The sequence below is a fragment of the Leopardus geoffroyi genome, chromosome B4 (genome assembly GCF_018350155.1).
Source record: "Leopardus geoffroyi isolate Oge1 chromosome B4, O.geoffroyi_Oge1_pat1.0, whole genome shotgun sequence".
Lineage (NCBI taxonomy): Eukaryota > Metazoa > Chordata > Mammalia > Carnivora > Felidae > Leopardus > Leopardus geoffroyi.
Window position 1 is genome coordinate 18,930,323 of NC_059341.1, and position 17,217 is coordinate 18,947,539.

At 36.9% G+C, this 17,217-nt stretch overlaps 1 protein-coding gene and 1 long non-coding RNA gene across 2 annotated transcripts in view; one reads left to right on the forward strand and one right to left on the reverse strand.

The window, feature by feature from the left end:
- PLXDC2 (plexin domain containing 2) overlaps window positions 1-17,217 on the forward strand; it is a 448,342-nt gene that overhangs the window by 415,544 nt on the left and 15,581 nt on the right. The gene's annotated exons all lie outside the window — the stretch shown is intronic.
- Window positions 7,628-8,387, reverse strand: LOC123590301. Its single transcript, XR_006708710.1, has 2 exons — window positions 8,321-8,387; window positions 7,628-7,762 (listed from the first exon to the last, which is right to left on the reverse strand). It is a non-coding gene; the product is annotated as an uncharacterized LOC123590301 (long non-coding RNA).

A 17,217-nucleotide genomic window follows, 5' to 3' on the forward strand; every position in this document is an offset into this window, starting at 1 on the left:
TGAAGTAATAGAAAATCGGAATAGACCAATTACTAGTAAGGACATTGAATCAGTAATCAAAACTCTCACAACAAACAAAAGTCCAGGATAAGACAGCTTCACTGGTGAATTCTACTAAATATTTAAAGGAGATTTAATGCCTGTCCTTCTTAAACTCTTCCAAAAAATTGAAGGGGAGGGAATGCTTCCAAACTCATTTACAAGGCCAACATTACTGTGATACCAAAAGCAGACAAAGACACGACAAGAAAAAAAAAAGAAAAGAAAACTGCAGGCCAATACTCCAGTGATCACTGATGCAAAAATCCTCAACAAAATATTAGCAAACCGAATTCAACAATATGTTAAAATAATCGTACACCATGAAGTGGGATTTGTTCCAGAGATATAGGATAGTTCAACATTTGCAAATCAATCAACATTATACACCACATTAACAAAACAAAGGATAAAAATCCTATCATCTCAAGAGATGCAGAAAAAGTATTTGACAAAATTCAACATCTGTTTATGATAAAAACCCTCAAAAAAGTGGCTATCGAGGGAACATCCTGCAATATAATAAAGGACATATACGACAGGCCCATAACTAACATCATATTCTACGTGAAAAGCCAAAGCTTCACAGCTACAATTAGGAACAAGAGAAGGATGCCCATTCTTGCCATGTTTATTCAATATAGTATTGAAAATCCTAACCAGGTCAATTAGGCAATAAAAAGAAATAAGAGGCATACGTATTGGAAAGGAAGAAGTAAAATGGTCAGTAGTTGTAGATGACATGATCTTATATATAGAAAACCCTAAAGACTGCACCAAAAAAAGTTAGAACTAATAAACAAATTCAGGCAAGTTGCAGGATACAAAATCAATACACAAATATATGTCGTGTTCTTATATATTAACAACAAAGTCTCAAAAAGAGAAATTAAGAAGACAACGACATTTACAATTGCATCAAAAAGAATAAAAGCCCTAAGAATAAATTTAACCAATGAGGTGAAAGACCTATATGCTAATAATTATAAGATATTGAATAAATTGAAGAAGCCACAAATAAATGGATAGGTACTCTGTGCTCATGGATTAAGAGAATTAATGTTGTTTAAAAGTCGTATTACCCAAAACAATCTAGAGATTCAGTCCAATCCCTATATGATGTCAATTTTAAGGCATTTTTCACAGAAATAAAGCAAATTTGTATGGAATTGCAAAAGACCCTGAGCAGCCAAAGCAACTTAAGAAAGAAGAATACAGCTAGAAGCATCACACTCCCTGATTTGAAACTATATAACATAGCTATCATAATCAAACACTGTGTTATTGGCAAAAAAAAAAAAAAAGAAAAAGAAAAAGACAAGGACACAAAGATCAATAGAACAGACTAGAGAGCCAGAAAAGTTAAACTCATACATATATAGTCCATTTAGAACAACAGAGGCAAGAATATGCAATGGAGAAAGGACAGTCTCTTCAATAAATGATATTATTGAAGACATCCACATGCACAAGAATGAAACTAGACTACTATCTTACAATACACCAAAATTAACTCGTTTATCAAAGACTTGAAATGTAAAATCCTGAAACCATAAAACTTCTAGAAGAAAACATAGGTGGTAAGCTCCTTGACATCATTCTTGGTAATGATTTTTTGGATCTGACCCCAAAAGCAAAGGCAACAAAAGCAAACATAGAGAAGTGGTGCTACATCAAACTAAAAAGCTTCTGCACACCAAAGGAAACCGTCAACAAAGTGAAAAGACAACCTATTGTGAATGGGAGGAAAATATTTGCAAATCATATACCCACTAGAGGGGTAATATCCAAAATAAATAAAGAGAAAAGTCTGATTAATGAGTAGAGGACCTGAATAGACATTTTTCCAAAGAAACCATGCAGAGGGCCAACAGGAAAAGATACTCATCATCACTAATCAGGGAAATGTAAATCAAAACCGTAATGAGATATCCTTTCACACCTGTTAGAATGGCTATTATCAAAAAGACAAGAAATAGAGGCATGTGGGTGGTCCAGTGGGTTAAGCGCATCTGACTGTTGATTTCAGCTCAGGTCATGATCTCACGTCTCGTGAGTTTGAGCCCCCGTCGGGTTCTGCACTGACAACACGAAGCCTGCTTGGGAGTCTCTCTCTCTCTCTCTCTCTCTCTCTCTCTCTCTCTCTCTCTGCCCCTCCCCTGCTCACACGTGTGCACCCTCTCTCTCTCTTTCAAACTGAAAAACTAGACTTAAAAAAAGAGACAAGAAATAACAGACGTTGGCCAGGATGTGGAGAAAAGGGAACCCTCACATGCTATTGGTGGGAATAAAAGTTGGTGCAGCCACTATGGAAAACAATGTGGAGGTTCCTCAAAAAATTAAAAATAGAATTACCCTATCATCCAGTAATTCCACTTCTGTGTATTTATCCAAAGAAAATGAAAATACCCTACATTTATTGCAGCATCATTTCTAATAGCCAAGATATGAAAATAACCTAAGCATCCATTGATGGATGAATGGATAAGGAACAATATTACACACACACACACACACACACACACACGCACGCACGCACACACGAATACTACTCAGCCCTGGAAAAAGATTAAAATCTTGCCATTTGCGATAACATGGATGGGAGGTATTAGGCTAAGTGAAACAGGTCAGACAGAGAAAGACAGATTGCCATATGATTTTACTTATAAGTGGAATTTAAAAAACAAAACAAATGAGCAAACAAAACAAAATTCATATTGAAAACAAAATTCATACAGAAAACAAAAAGTGGTTGCCAGGAGGGAGGGAAGTTGAGAGGTGGATGAAATGAGTAAAGGGGGTCAAAAGATATAAACTCTCAGCTATAAAATAAATCAAGTCATGGGGATATAGTGTACAGCAAAGTGAGGATAGTCAGTAATATTGTCATGTATATTTGAAAGTTATCAAAAGAGTAAATCTTAAAAGTTCTCATCACAAGAAAAAAAAATTTTTTTTGTAACTTTGTATGGTTTCAAACCATAACTAGACTTACTTGTGGTCATCTAACAGTATAGACAAATATCGAACCATTATGTTGTCTGCCTGAAACTAATACGTTATATGTCAATTATACCTCAATAAAAATTAATTTCACTTATTTTTACTCTTTATGTGGCTACTAGATAGTTCTAACATTATGTATATGACTCACACTGTGTTTCTATTGGACAATGCTGATTTTGGAGGAAATCTTGCAGAGAAGAGGGGATTAGGAAGAAAATCTGGATCTCTCCATATTTTTTTTTTTTTTGAAATAAAAAGACAAGTAATTTTTGACACAGGGGAGAGGAGAAGGTTGGAAACTTGAAGAGGGAGATGGCTGATAAAGCTATCTGATACGTTGTCCACTCACTCATTCATTTAGTCAAATTTGTTGACCTCCTATTAGGTGCCAGGTACTCAAGACACAGAGATAAGCAAAAAAGACAAGAGAAAATCATTGCCTTCATGAAGCTTACATTCTACTGGGTAGAGACAGATAAGCATATTTTAAGCTAGGTGTGGATGTCAAGTTGAATGTTTAGTTTTACAAAAGATGCAACCTTTAATGCTTGAAGAAAACGTTACATTTTTTGAGAAGATATTTAACCAAATAACCAAGGATATAAGAGTGTGATGACTTTTATTCCTGAGTTTTCAATTTGCCAATCATTGTCCTCATCGTTTTATCATTTAAGACTTTTTATAGAGTTCTAGATATATATCTGGAAGGAAGAGAGGGAGGGAAGGAGGGAGGGAGGAAAGGAGGAAGGAAAGGGCAGGCAGGCATACTGTTCTCTCAAACAGTTAATGTTCCTGAAGGACAAAACATTTTCATCATTTTTAAATGGTGCATACTGACTTGCATTAGAAGTCACATGATAGCTTTCACAATAAAACCAGGACAAAATGTCTAAATACCAGTCATTGTTCACATCATACTTTGAAATTCATATTATTACTAGAGGACCAAAATGTCTGCCTTTAGTGGAAGTACCCAGTATTTTTATCATCAAAATCATAGGATGTGAAAACAGAGACACCTCAGCATGTGTGCAAACCCAGGATTCTATAACTTTTCCTGAATAAAGTGTATGAATTCCCTAAGTATCTACTTCAAATACATTTCCTTGAGGTTTTATGTTTTATCTTAAAAATGTGTATGAATTTTGCATTATCCTCTATAATGTAGACATGTTTGATATTAAAAAAATGACTTTGCCCAACCTTCAACCAAAGTCAACATTCCAAAAGATGATTCTTTTTCCTCTTTAACTTTGTGTGCCCCTGACACCCCAGTTGCATAGCTCTTGATACTATAAAATTCAGATAAATCCGGGGCGCCTGGTGGCTCTGTCCGTTAAGCACCTGACTTCAGCTCAGGTCATGATCTCACAGTTGATGGGTTCGAACCCCCTGTCAGGTTCTGTTCTGACTGCTTAGAGCCTGGCGCCTGCTTCAGATTCTGTGTCTCCTTCTCTCTGCCCCTCCCCTGCTCGTGCTCTGTCTCTTTCTCTCTCTCTCAAAATAAATAAACATTAAGAAAAAAAAAAAAAACCCTCCAGATAAATCCAAACCACTAAAACCCTCTGTCCCTGGAACCTAAGTGGGCAGTGTCCTTTCTACACCTTTATTAGAGTTAGACCCAATATAGAAATAGAACCCCAAGAGGGGGAAATAATGTGCTGGGGTCACAGAAAGCCTAGTTTTGGAGCTAAGACTGGAACCCAGGATTCCTCCTTCTGGGCTGCAGGCTGTGCTGCCTACAGCAACAAGGTAACAAGTCTCTTAAGCAGTTTGCCACTCAAGGGATTCCCCATCCCAACAAATATTTGTGAGTAACAAGGACCAGTGGAGAATATGATTAAAGAAAGACAGGCAGCTGTAGCCCTCAACTTTTCCTGGCAATGGATCCCGCATCCAGGAAAGAAGCCAGAGGACAGGAGCCAGGCAAGGATTCAAAGGCTGCTGCTGGGGAGTGTTTACTGAAAGTTTGGCATCTTGCTTTGCAGCTGCTAGCTGGATAGCACTTGGGGATCAGGAAGACACGATCCCTTGAATAATCTATGTAGTAAAAAGACAAATTCTTTCATAGACCCATGAGTCCTTTTTTTTTTAATCTGGAAGTCACATGTTTTTTAAAACTAAATTTTACCCACAGGTATTCCTTGGTCTTATTTCAGTCTTAAAGAAAACTCAAGGAGAAAAAGAATTCATTGGAACAAACTGCTTCTTATTTTCATTTCGTAAAAGGGGCAGAAAATGGCATTCACTTTTAATGAACTGCTATGAGGAAGGAAAGATTAGGCAAAACTTGAGATGGTTTGACACTCTTGTTGAAAAAGCTGCCTTATTAAATGGCGGCTTTCCAGAAATATAGCAAAATATAGGGGAAAATCAGTGAAATTGGTTTGCTTTTAAAAAATTAGGGCACTGTTAGTATGTCTTTGGCTTTCTTCTCTTACTTTCTGTTCTAAAACGCTGGGATTTTCTTCATGTACATCGCTGAATGTTTCTGAGACATCAGTTCAAGTTCATGGTGATTCCCTTATATATGTAATCACCAAAATATAGATTTTTTTTAAATAAATGTCAATCTTTAATTTACTCTTCTGGGTAACATTTTAATTTAAATTCCTAAAACTAAAATAATGTTTCTAATTTAATGAAATATTTTCTTCCCTTCATTGGGAAGAATTATTAAAAATACTGAATAAAACGTTTTAGATTGTACTGAATTCTCTGCTCAAATTCCTTCTTAATTACCATTCCCTAAGTTATTTTTAATGGTGCAAAAGGCCATGAAATAAATCATATATATGTGTATGTGTGTGTTTGTTATGTGTGTGTGTGTATATATATTTACATATAAAGTCTCCACAGGGAAGCTCTTAGTAGATGGACATATCCAATGAATAAATAAATAAAAACCTGCAGAGCTGTAATTCACACGGGCAGTTGTAAACCTGAATTATGTCATTTTGAGTACAAGATATATGTATTAGGTATTCTAATCCTCTCCTTTTGTTACCACTTTTTTAAATGTTTTTATTTATTTAGTTTTGAGAGAGAGCAAGCACAAGTGGGAGAAAGGCAGAGAGAGAGAGAGAGACAGAGAGACAGAGAGAGACAGAGAGAGAGAGAGAGAGAGAGAGAATCCCAAGCAGGCTCTGCACTGTTAGCACAGAGCCCAATGCTGGGCTCAAACTCACCAGAAATCAAGAGTTAGACACTTAACTGACTGAGCCACCCAGACATGCCCCCCTCCTTCCCTCTTTAAAAAAAGATTATTCCACTTACAGTGACAACTATTGAGTAATTTCTTCCTTGTGACTTTGGTAACTGTTCTTTGTTAAAAATAAATACTTACGTCTTTTCAATTTCTGGAAGCAGAAAATAGGAACTTTAATTTTGGCTATAATTATTGCTTCACAATAATGAATTTATTGTATTATAAGATCTTTCCCACCAATTTCACGTAGTATAAATTTTTGTCTGACAAAAATACAAAATTAAGCTACGTAAGTTGATTATTGTGACATGCTTTGGTTTGTAAATAATACTAGAATGACTTGCAATTGTAAGAAAATTAAACTCTTTGAATTAGGACGTTAAAAATATTCAGAATCTAGGGAATACAAATGTAAAGAAATGTGTTTATTATAAATAATAGACATAATCATGCTCTTTGTTATTCTATTAGAAGTTATTAGCCAGGGGCACCTGCATGGCTCAGTCAGTAGAGGGGCTAACTTCCACACAGGTCATGGTCTCACTGTTTAGTTCATGAGTTCAAGCCCCGCATCCGGCTCTGTGCTGACAGCTCAGAGCCTGGAGCCACTTTGGATGCTGTGTCTCCCTCTCTCTCTCTCTGCCCCTCCTGGCTCGTGCTCTGCTCTGCCTCTCTCTCTCTCTCTCTCTCTCAAAAATAAATAAAGACATTAAAAAAAAAATTTTTAAGTAATTAGCCAAAGGTAGTTTTAATTTGCAAATGCGTTACATTATTTTCCTCTGTTTTCTTGAGGTGGTAAGTCTATAAAAACTTTCTTAATATAAACAAAATAATTTTTAATTCAAAATTAAAACAACTTTTTTAAAAACCACATAATAAGGAAATACAGAGTCAGAATTATTGGTTCTTGTTGTACCTTCTCTACTTTCAGTTAATACAATATTTATATTTTAATGAAAAAGCCATTCATCTGTTAAAAAAAAAAACATTTTTTAATGAACCCTGACTCTGTGCCAAGTATCATCCTTGGCACAAACTTTGAAGGAGAAATGATATTTGTTTTATTAAAAGGAGAAAACTTTTTCTTCTCTAAAGAAAATAAATTTGTGATAATTATTCAAATCTCACTGCAATATAAAGTACTAGGGTTTTAGTAAGGGCGAATCCCCTAATTGTATGTCAGATTTTTTGTTTTATGAATTTAAGTCACATCATTTCTTTCTTGTTTTTCAAATTTTCCTTGCTGTTGATCTTGAAATACCTCTGATTCATTAGCTTGTAATTGGACTTGAATCTTGAGCATGTATAGTTTAATATGGAGAACATTTAATGTAGCATGAGGTTAAGTAAAGAACACTGAATTTTAGTGAAAAGTAATCTCAAAATTTATCATTTATAATATGTAGCTGTCAATTTAAAAAGGTATGTTTCATGAAAAGCAGGATGGCATCTCACCAAATAGGGTAGGCTTCATTCTTCACCTTATACTTGTAGAGGTACACGGTCAACCTAAAATGGGTTCGGAGGAGAGCCATGAAGAATATCATGGACTTGAAATTCATGGCAGGAATGGTCGAAGGACAGAGAAGTTCTAGCAGAGAAAGTGTAGAAGGAGAAGCATTCTAGCTCCCCACCAATATTAATGGGCTGTCCTGTGAACGACAGATCTGACTTGTTCTAAATGGATCTGAGAGATGGATATGAGGATTGTCAGGGAGAAGCTATGAAGATACAAATATGGGCTCAATATAATCACCTTCTGTTAATCACAGGTACTCTGGTACTGAGGTAGTGCTTTTCTAATAATCAGAAAAGGTACTTTTCTCAGAGGCTCCTGAGTGATGAGTTCTTCATCACCACATATATTTAAGCATTCAAGAGGCCCTTTGTTGAAGACTTAGTAGAGGGTATCTAAGCATTATAGAAGTGCTTAAACTAGAATGAATTTAAAGTTAATTCTGTCCCCGTAAGTCTAGGATGTTCTGGCTTCCTCCCGCCCCCAAAGTTGTATACATTTCAGTACAAAAATAGCAAAGTAAAGTAAAAAATATGATTGTACATGCTTACAGTTTCTGAAGACATGTTATTTTTTGAGTAACTCAAAGTGAAAAAGTAACATACCCATACAGCAAGGAAGCCTATAGCTCCTCTATTCAGAGAATGTAATTCTTTATGAAGTCATAATTGCAGGGGGAACTCAACTTGTTGTCTTTTTAGGGAGTTCATAGCATTGAGTGATGCCTTAGATTTCATGTTCATGTCACTGCAGGAGGAGCCAGGCATGGGTTTGTTTTGATTTAAAAGTCTGCATAAAAACAAAGGAATCTGTCAGAAAAGTATCAACTGATATAAAGTGCCTCAAACAAATCTTTCCTGATAAGGGGTTAACTTGAAACAAAAGAAACTAACAAAGAGCCACAGAAATCCAAAGTGCTATCCTTTGCTTTCTCCGACAGTCCTCTTTGCAAACGCATTTCCTAAATTTTACCAAGAGAAGTTGACAGTTAAATATATACGTACGATCTCTTTAAATAGGTAGGAGAGGCAAAGCATCCTTGACATTCTCCACTTACAAATAAATGTTTTTGTGGTTTTTCCTTCTATCCCCATCTTTTCCTTCCTTTCTCGGAAGACTAAGATTCTTCTGAGAACTTCTGGTGTAACCTGTAAGTCCTGGCCACTCAAGATCACTTCTGCTATTCGTTTCCTTCCCTCTCACATTCTGCCAAGCAGCCTGAGGGAGTTTTTCAGTATTTGCATTAAAGAAAACTTTCTGAAAGTTAACTTGGCATCTTTCCCATTCCTATTTTATTTAAATTTGTGATCATTTTTATCTCTATATTATAATCACTGCTGAAGGGCAAAGTGCTTTTTTTTTCCCTTCTCACCCATTCTCTTAGCTCTAGCAAACACAGACTTCAAGTTGAAACTCCCATGTTCCCATAAATAATGAAGCTGAGTCACATTCCAGACAGGTGCAAATTTGTTTCCCTGACAAAGAACAGAATGTAAATCCATACTCTGGATCAGGAGGAGCCAGGAGGAGACCAGGCAGCTCTTTGGTTAGCTCTCCTCCATGCATCTCCACTTAAGGAAGTATATCATTATCTCTTATTGATCTCCAAGTTATAGAGAGACAGATAAATCTCTGCCTTGCCTTGCTGCCCTTATGGAACTACAGTATTTGTATATTCATTCATCTCAGCACATAGAACAATTGCTTATGTATTTTTTTTCTTTTCCGACGAAAAGTAGACACAGCACTAAATTATTCTCAGTAATATTTTCCTTCAAATCAATATGGTGATAGATGTATAGCAATAAATGATGCAATTTAACAGTAAGTGCAAAAAGAGTCCTTTAGATATCAAAAGATAGTACTAATGGAAGTTTCTAAGAAGTTGTAGTGGTGGTAGCTGTTATGCCCAGAATTCGTGATCCCCAAAGACCACCAGGGAGCTGAGTCCGATGCAAAAGCAAAAGAGCCTTTATTCGAGCTAGCTCGAGCTCAGTCCCCTACCTGCACCAACGCAGCGGTGAGATACCGGGGAGAGAGAGCGAGTTTCAAAAGGACAAAGGTTTTATTGGGCCCTAGGGGCAGTTGGTGAGGTAACGGCTGTGGCCTTAGCCGATTGGCTGGGGAAGGGTCCGAGTCCTGTTAGGCAGGTGAGCGGGATGTTACTCAAGGGGAGGAGGCGTGGTCAAGGTGAAGGACACAGAACAAGATGGAGTCCGCCGGCGTAGGCCCGCCCTTTCAGTAGCAGCATAAATTCTTTATCTTTCAGAACATCCAGCTACAAACAGGACAAACTGGATGTCAAAACCAAAACCTTACGGACAACACTGACAACAGGACTAGCTGACAACTTATATCCAAAACATAAATAAGAACCACCCAATACAACCTATAATAACAAACCGTCAATATCCGCAGAACTGAATGTTGTCAGTATCTATGTGAGAGGAAGCGAAAGGTGAGAAAAGAAGCTGGCCAGCAGACCTGAAAACAGGAGGCCCACAGTACAGCCAATAGGCATTGACTGGAAAATACAACAGGTTAATGGAAGAACAGTAGCAGAAAATGGGAAGGGCATGGGCCAACTCCAGTTGTGAGTGAGTGCAAGGGACCGGTGTACAAGTTTCTAAAGGGGCTAGAGAGGTCTAGTCTAGGGAACTCTCAAAACTGACTTTCCAGGAGCCATCTTCCACGATAGCACCCACACTAGGAGAAAAGTCTGGGAGTGGAATTGAAATGGAGTAGGATAAGGGGGCGCCTGGGTGGCTCAGCCAGTTAAGTGTCTGACTCTTGATTTTGGCTCAGGTCATGATCTCACAGTTTGTAGGTTCAAGCCCCCACATAGGTCTCTGCACTGACAGCTGGGAGCCTGCTTGGGATTCTCTGACTCCCTTGCTGTCTGCCCCTCCCCCACTCTCCCTCTATCGCTCTCTCAAAATAAATAAATAAACATTTAAAAATGGAGTAGCAAGTTAGAGAGGGAGGGAGCCAAACCATAAGAGACTCTTAAAAACTGAGAATAAACAGGGTTGATGGGGGGTGAGAGGGAGGGGAAAGTGGGTGATGGGCATTGGATGAGCACTGGATGTTGTATGGAAACCAATTTGACAATAAATTTCATATTAAAAAAAATGGAGTAGGGATGCCTGGGTGGCTCAGTAGGTTAAGCGTCCAACTTCGGCTCAGGTCATGATCTCACGGTTTGTGGGTTTGAGCCCTGCTATGGGCTCTGTGCTGGCAGCTCAGAGCCTGGAGCCTGCTTCGGATTCTGTGTCTCCCTCTCTCTCTGCCCCTCCCCCGTTCACAGTCTGTCTCACTCTTTCTCTCAAAAATAAATAAATGTAATTAAAAAAAATTTTTTTAAATAAAAAAATTTTAAAAAATGGAGTAGCATAGGGACAACAGAGATTTCTTAAAAATCATAAAGTTGGAGAAGGAAAGTTGGAGAAGGAAACAGAGTCAAGAAATTTCAGAAAGCATATGTTTTTAACACCACTGAAGAGAAACAGAAGAGGGAACTCTGAAACTGTCAATGTTACTTGAACCAACCCTCTTTCTAAAAGTCTAGAGAAACTAAATTCACATAAAAATGAACAAAAGAAATGTTTGGAGGTGGAAGTCCAATGCAAAGATACTATAATTTAAAGAAAATAAAGGGCAGAATACTATTCCTAAGACAAAGACAGCACATCAGAAAGACATGCTTTAGAAATCTAATAAAAATTCTAAAGTACTATTTCAAAACTAGCTACAAAGCATTAAGAAAATGATGCAAAACATTAAAGAACAACTCAAATTGGCATTATGTAGACTAAAAATAAAAATCGTGGCAGACATCAAAAAAATCATTTGATGATTTTTGAAATGAGGGGAAAAAAACATGAATAACAAGCAGAGCAAGTAAACATAATTCTTAATTAGTTCGCAGAAATAAAGGGTTAAAAGGAAGAAATCTCCTTTAGTTGAAAAGAACAAAAGGAGATAAAAAGAATTTGAGAGAGTCCACAGAGACCAAGAGTCTACAAGGCATCAAAAAGAGTTTATTGGGGGTCTTAGGGATTGCAGTCCCGGAGATAGAAATGACCTAAATGAAAAGTGTGCTCTAAATTGAATTGCAGACAGTGCAGGCTTATAAAAGCAAAAACTACAGTTACATAACTTGTTTTGAAAGCATTATGATTGGCGCTGGCAGAGTTTAAACTGATTATCTAATACACGATTGGCTATTTAGCTAACAAGTGTTACATTATCTCTGTTTCAGTCCAAAATAGAAGGATGTGTTCCAGGAGGTGGTCAATTTGCAAATGACGAATGTCAAAAGTTCATGGTGTACCAAGAAGTGAAACAGGAGATGTGCGTAGGCCCTACTTCCTCCATGTCTTTTCAAATCTATGAGCCGCTCTCTTATCAATGCTGACTTCATTTTGAACCTTCTTTCATGATAGATAATGACAAATCTTAAAGATTTGCAAAGGAGATCCAACATGTGGATAATAGGAATCCCTAAGGAAGAAAAACCAAAGCAATCAATCAAGCAATACCGCAAACTATGATTTTTTTTTCAAAGTTCTTGAATCTTATAAAACAAATCTAAATGTTGAAAATACTCACTGAGTACCTGAGATTACTGACCCAAAACAACCAATGTTAAGATTTATTCTACTGAAATCAGTGAGTGATTTTTTTCCAAAGAAAGAAAAGCCTTTGTACCCTCAGACAAAAGGAACACCTGATTTATAAAAGAACATCAGTTAGATCATCATCCACTTTTTGTGCCAGAGGAAAATGGGATAAAAATATTAAAGGAAAGAATATGTAGACCAAGGCTTTATGTTCAACCAAACCAACCTAGAGTGCCATAAACTATTATCAACATACAAGAATTCTGGTAATATTGTTTTCATGACACCTTCCTGAGAAAATTAGAGAGATTTAGACAAACAAAATGACAACAGAGATATCACACAAGCACTGGCGAACTCAGTTCAGCCTTCTGGCACCACTCAGGATAGATCTGTATACTTTCCCAATATGACTGCGCTTTGTACATTTGAAAGTGGCCATTGCTGTAACTCACATTTCATGTTTCAGCTGGCTTCACCTGTCAACAAACATTTTGGAAATTTTTAGAAAATGTTTACAATATTTTTCTAGGTTTCTCCATTTATATATTTTAAGTGCAGTTGCTAGTATACCTCTAAAATAATGTTCTATCAATTATACCTCAATTAAAAGGCAAATGGAATTGCTAATTTATATATGCTCATTGTAATTTATATCATTTATATAATACATTCATAATTATTATTATAATTGTTATAATTATAATTTATATAATGGGCATATATTATATAATAATATGCATAATTTATATACGGTAGATATCATGTATTTAGTATAGTTTTTGATCTGGCATATACTGCACTAAGTGTCTTCCAATTGTAAATCTCTCAGCCTCATATAAATCCTTACAAGGGATGGGTATGTGTGGTGCAGAGAGGTAACTAGTTTTTTTTTTTTATGTACTGGTAATTCATGTTTCCAATTCCATAGTAGATAGTGGTAAATGGTAAGTAATTGCATAATTTAAGATTAAGTTTCCTGTTCTGTCTTGTATCTCAGCATGGCCATGACTACTAATCACCCCCAGGAAATGGTTTGTGCTACTTTTAAGTTGAGGCTTTTAAGAATTGGATGTGCCTTTTACACACCTTTCCTCCTGTTTCACCACTGGATACGTGTGATTCCTAGGGAATGGAGAAGCAAAATGGAAGAGGCCTGATCCATGCATGGAAGGAAGGTGCCTGTCTATAAGAAAAATGGTCTTGTATTAGTATGTGAGCAAGAAAGCCACTTCAATTTAGTAAGCCATTGACAAAATTTAAAAAGAAGGGTTATTAATAGAGAAAATGGTTACCATCTAATGCATGTAAAACCATGTAAGAAATTCATTAGAATAATGAAAAAATCCAAGAAAATCATTGAGCCGGATGTGTTTTGACAACCAACAAAATTGCATTAGAATTTGTTTAGAAAACATAGGAGCTAGATGGATTAAAAACCATTGAGGATATTGGACAAATCCAAATGCAAAAGAAATGAAATTGTTGGAGAAAAAACTATAATGACAGAAAATTTTATGAGGAAGATATTTATGAAAAATGACAGGAGCACATAGAAGAAAATATATTTTGAAAGTCTAAACAATTATCATGTTTTTGGATTTAAATTCTTATTTACCAACTGTAAAATCTATTTAACAGAATAAATTGGGGTAATTGGAAAATTTACTATATATCTATTTTTCCAATGAAATGATTTATGTATGGTATTTCAGTGGAACAGATAAGTAACCAGATATTAAGATCTAAAGTTCTTTTCTTTTTTTTTTTTTTTTAATTTTTTTTTTCCAACATTTATTTATTTTTGGGACAGAGAGAGACAGAGCATGAATGGGGGAGGGGCAGAGAGAGAGGGAGACACAGAATCGGAAACAGGCTCCAGGCTCTGAGCCATCAGCCCAGAGCCTGACGCGGGGCTCGAACTCACAGACTGCGAGATCGTGACCTGGCTGAAGTCGGACGCTTAACCGACTGCGCCACCCAGGCGCCCCTAAAGTTCTTTTCTATTAACTCTGGTTAATAGGTAGAACTGACCGATCAGTTCCTTCAAGGGAACTTTAAAACAAAGTCAGACTTTTCTCATTGTGAGTATTGTTTTATTTTACTTCTTGGTGAACTGTAATAACAATGTGGGAGCTCCAGGGGACAGTGTATCTGTCTTCTTTATTGTTTTTGTCCCCAAGGAGAAGCACAATGCTTAGCAAATACTTGCTGAATAAATAGTCTCATCTAAAATAATCCAAGTGGAACTTCAATAAACACAATCATGAAATGATAGGAAGTTGAAGGTGGCGGGAAACGTAAAGAAAAATCAAATGCACAAAAGTCAAGTTCACAACTTTTTGCCTCATCTGTCTCACCTAAAGAAAAATTAAACCCCATTTTCTTGGAAAACACATTTGTATACTTTGAAAATATAAACAGCCCTTTAAATGGCAACTTTGATGTTATAAGATTTGACAAATTCACACATTTTTAATGCAAATCTTATTGGAATATTTTCGTTGAGTCATTCACAGTGTTTTAAATGCAGAAAATAATGTTGATAAAAAAATATTGCCCTTTTTAACAGTTATTGGCCCATAGTTATCAGGTGTTAAAGCAGACTGGAAGCCGTAAGCTCTTACTAAGTAGAGAACCCACGTTCTCATTTTATACACGAGAACGTGGATAACAAGAGACCGGAAGAGACTTGCTTAAAACCTTGGTTTCTTGGTAATGGGACCAGGAACCAACGAAATGAGGTAGAAAGAGTGTAGTTCTAGCTTTTAATTTACTAGCTTTGTGAATTTGGGTCAATTCCTCAACCCCTCTGTGTAACCCAGCCATGAATTGAAACCAAATTTTCTTTCGTCTTCCATCAGCATAGTGTTGTGAGCACTATTTTTTAAAAAATTGTCACTAGTCACTGTACGTTAATTATGCTGGAATTTTTCTTAAAAGAAAAACAAATTTAATAGTCATTAGTTTCAGCCAAAAGTTGCATAAATGCCATTTATTAACCACCCCTACCTTCTTGGATTTATTAGAAAGGTTCCTTGATTTCCCCTACCCGCCCTCTTTTCTTAAGCAAGTGTGGGTGAGTTACCAAATAAGAGGAAGGGGAAAAGAACAAGCGTCATAAACAATTCACAAACCATGGTCTCGACCCCTGGCTATGATATCATCAATTGTGCAATAAAAAGTCATTTCTAGGGGCGCCTGGGTGGCGCAGTCGGTTAAGCGTCCGACTTCAGCCAGGTCACGATCTCGCGGTCTGTGAGTTCGAGCCCCGCGTCAGGCTCTGGGCTGATGGCTCAGAGCCTGGAGCCTGCTTCCGATTCTGTCTCTCCCTCTCTCTCTGCCCCTCCCCCGTTCATGCTCTCTCTCTGTCCCAAAAATAAATAAACGTTGAAAAAAAAAAAAAGTCATTTCTATAGGTTCTGATGGCTATATCTCAGACATCTTATTTTGTTTCTCTTTTTCATTTTTGAAATACTGAAAAAAATGGGAGTTACTTCCAGGACTATAACCTGGCTCACGTAATATCATATTGGTCATCAGTACTTATCACAGTATCAATGTCTTGCTCCCTCAAACCAAGTTGTTGTGGAAATTACTTAAATCTTTGTAAAGGACAGTAGCGAACATTGCTGGAGGCCCTAAATAAAGGATAAAACACTGATATTACTCAGTTATAACACTGTATGTAAACGTCATTATAAATGCATCTGTAACACGTTTATAGTTCATCTTCTACAGCACATACTCCTTAGCTTTTATTTTTCTGCCTTGCTAATGCTGTATTGTTCCCCTTCTCAGGATCATAAGTATTTTTAAATTTCAGTTTCTGCATTGGTTTGACAAGAGATAGTATGTATCCAAAATTCCAAAATAAATAGATCAAGCTTCTCAACTTTAAAAGATACCTCATGACGGATATTCGTTTTCAATGTAGTACCTTAAACACGGAAAAGGTATGCTATCTACCTTCCAAATTTTTTCTAAAACTTTTCCTTTCATTTCAACACACACACATTAAGCACATGTCATAAAACGCCAGTCAAATATTATAGTTCTATTTTTGCCCTGGTTTGATGGATAAGCATTACTCTAAATTGTCAAATGAATAGCATCCCCTCTTGGATTTGGCGGTATAAATTCTTCCGCTGGGCTATTTCCTAATCTTGTGATTAAATGTGGATTAAAGCACACACCCCTCTAGGGCAGAAAACAGCTCACTGTTTACCATTCCTAAGGTCACGGTTAATTACAGCTCAATTTGCCAGCTTTTCCTTGACCTCCCTCAGAAACCCAGTGATGCTCCCAATACAAGTAACTTTATGAGAACAGCCTCTTGAGGAACCCAGCCAGGCTTATTGTTGTAAACCGCTTTTCTGAGTACGTTTATGACCAGAGCAGCAGCATCTCGCCTTTTAATCAAGTCACTGTGTACCAGTGAACTGGCCTGTTTTCACAGTCACTGCAAATTACCTTCTTCAGGGCGATGTGCCTATCTCATAGCAAATTATTACCCTACTTTAGTAGAAAATAACCGCTTGTAGCGAAAAAAAAAAAAAAAAAGATACTGCCAAATGCAGTATCAACACGGTATCATAAATTAAGACTAATGCAAAAGAAGACTGGAATCTTCTCTGCTTGTGTCATGGAAAATCGATCAAAACTAGAGCCCCTGTTTGCACAGTGCGATCTGGTAGATGGTATTAATATCGCAGAGGGGTTATAACTGGGGTAAACATCCATCCCAGTCTGCGTGGGACTGCCCCAGTTTATGTCTGTTGTGTGATACAACTGTTAACGGAACTCCCATTCACTCTCAAAAGTGT